We start from the raw sequence: 2,501 nt of genomic DNA, 5'->3' as shown, positions 1-2,501 counted from the left end.
AAAACGCTTGCCTGCACCTACATCTTCGTGATCCTATTAAGAGAGCATCTCCCCACTTTATAGATGAGCAAACAGTCCCAGAAAGGTTCAGATCATTATGACCCCCTTCCTGTGTGCCTCAATAAAGTTTTATTGGAACACGGCCTCACTCGTTCTTTTTTTTTTTTCCGAGAAATGCAAACTTTATTAGGCACAGAGTGACATATAGGCAAAGTTACACAATAGCCACTGGGATTCCTCTTAAAGTGGACGCCAGCATTCCAAAGGAATAGCAAAGGGGGGGTGTGTTCTCTGCCATCTCCTTTCAGGGCTGCATTCGGATGGCACCATCTAGTCGAATGACTTCTCCATTGAGAAATGGGTTCTCAATTATGGCCTGGACCAGATGAGCATACTCAGTAGGGTCGCCCAGTCGGCTGGGGAAGGGCACCTGGCTGGCCAAGAAGTTGCGCATCTTGTCTGGGAGGCTAGTCAGCAGTGGAGTGCCAAACAGACCTGGAGCAATGGTCATCACCCGTATGCCTATGGGAGCCAGATCCCGAGCAATAGGCAGTGTCATGCCTACTATGCCCCCCTTAGAAGCAGCGTATGCAGCCTGTCCAACCTGGCCATCAAAGGCTGCGACACTAGCAGTATTGATGATGACTCCACGTTGGCCTCCTTGGTCTGGTTCATTCTGGCCCATTTCTTGGGCCACTAGGCGGATCATATTGAAGGTACCTATGAGGTTTACACTGAGAACTTGCTGGAAGTCCTCCAAGCTATGGACCTGGGCCCTCTTTAAGTTGTATGTTTTGATGGCCACGGCAATGCCTGCACAGTTGATTGCAACATCCACACGGCCAAACTTTGCTTTTGCTACAGCCAGGGCTGCTTGCACGTCCTTCTCTGAGGTCACATCGACAGGGGCGAAGACACAGCTCTTCCCTAATTTCTTGGCCTGGGCCTCTCCATCCGAGTTGGGCAGGTCCAGAAGCACAGCAGAGGCTCCCTGGCCCACCAGTCGCATCGCCGTGGCTAAGCCTAGACCCGAGGCTCCTCCAGTTATCACTTCACACTCCGACACGCAGCAGCCATTTTGCTCCCCTCACTCGTTCTTGGATGCGTTATCTGCACATTTCTTTGTGCCCCCCAAATTGGGCAGAGTGCAGGAGCATAGACAAAGACAGGTTGGGTTGAGTCGGGACGGACAAAGCCATGCGCACCTGGAGCCTGTGAGTGACGTCAGCTGGACGTGGGTTCTCTGCAGGGTCAACAAGGATGATGACAATCTGGATGAGGGCGGGCCTCGGTCTGGGCCTTCTAAGGAGAGAGGGGTCTGGATCCAGATACCTGCAGAGGAGACAGACATGTGAAGAGAGAGGGAGAGACGAAAGGGGGCAAAGCTACAGCTCAAGGAGTGCCAGGGGCGGGAGGCAGCCCCCCGAAGCCAGATGTGTTAGTCCAGGTGGCCTGGAGAAACAAATCCAGGGAGACTCCTATGTTTGCAAGAGAGAAGACCAATTGTATATTAAGCACCCTGGCCCAATCCAGAATAAGTCCCAAAGTCTGATATTAGCCCATATGTCTGGTACTAGTTCATAAATTTCTCTATAGGTTCACAAAGCACTTGCAATGACGCCGAATGCAGGAAGATCACAGGCCAGTGGGTGGGAAGTCATGTGGATCCAGTGGTGGTGGAAGCATCTCAGCACTGGTGTGGGTCTCCACGTGGCTCCTCCAGCTCCAGGGCTCTGGCTCCATCAATGTGTCTCTATGTGGCTTGTCAACAGGGATGTCTAGAGTATGTGTCCTGCCTCCAGAGAGGAAGACAGGAGTTCCCAGAATCCTCAGGAGAAGGTCATACGCACAGAGGCCTCATTGGATATGTCCTGATTGACAAGCTAAACTCCACCCCTTTGCTCAAGTTGATGGGAGATTACATAACTGCCACATTAGAAGAGGCAAGGGGGAGCCTCCCTTGGAGATATCAGGGGGAGTCTGGCCCTGCAGACACGTTGATTTTCAACTTTTGGCTTCGAGAACTGGACCAGGAGATGGTAAAGTCAAACTCAGTGCTGTGGAGTCAATGCCGACTCTTAGCAACTCAATGGGACAGATCACCCTGTGGGTCCCGGAGACTGTAGCTCTTCGTAGGAGGAGAGAGCTTCGTCTTTCTCCCTAAGAGCAGCTGGAGGTTTTGAACTGTTGACCTTGAGGTTAGCAACCCAACACATAACCATGGAGCCACCAAGGCTACCTAGGTGGTACACCAGCCTTAGGAAATCATGACCATGAACATCATGACCATGACCTGCAGGCCTAACGTTTCTATTCTCTGAATGCTCATAGACAGGCTTGCTGACCGCTGGGTTAATTAGCCTTTTCAAAGTGACAGAACCAGAAAGAGAGAGGGAGCTGGTCTTCCGTCAACTATGCTCTAGAGCAGCAGAGAGGGTGAGACCCCTTGATTGGGGTCCACAAAGCTAGGGCCAGCCTTGTCAAGATGCCTGCAGCTGGGA

The 2,501-nt window shown here is 51.9% G+C and overlaps 1 pseudogene; it reads right to left on the bottom strand.

Annotated features, from left to right (window-relative positions):
- Positions 1-206: 206 nt before the first annotated feature.
- On the bottom strand, positions 207-1,077 carry LOC142458403 (3-hydroxyacyl-CoA dehydrogenase type-2 pseudogene; annotated as a pseudogene).
- Positions 1,078-2,501: the final 1,424 nt, after the last annotated feature.

This window comes from Tenrec ecaudatus, chromosome 10, assembly GCF_050624435.1.
Source record: "Tenrec ecaudatus isolate mTenEca1 chromosome 10, mTenEca1.hap1, whole genome shotgun sequence".
Lineage (NCBI taxonomy): Eukaryota > Metazoa > Chordata > Mammalia > Afrosoricida > Tenrecidae > Tenrec > Tenrec ecaudatus.
Note: the sequence above shows the minus strand (reverse complement) of the source record. Positions and strands in the feature narration are given on the sequence as shown.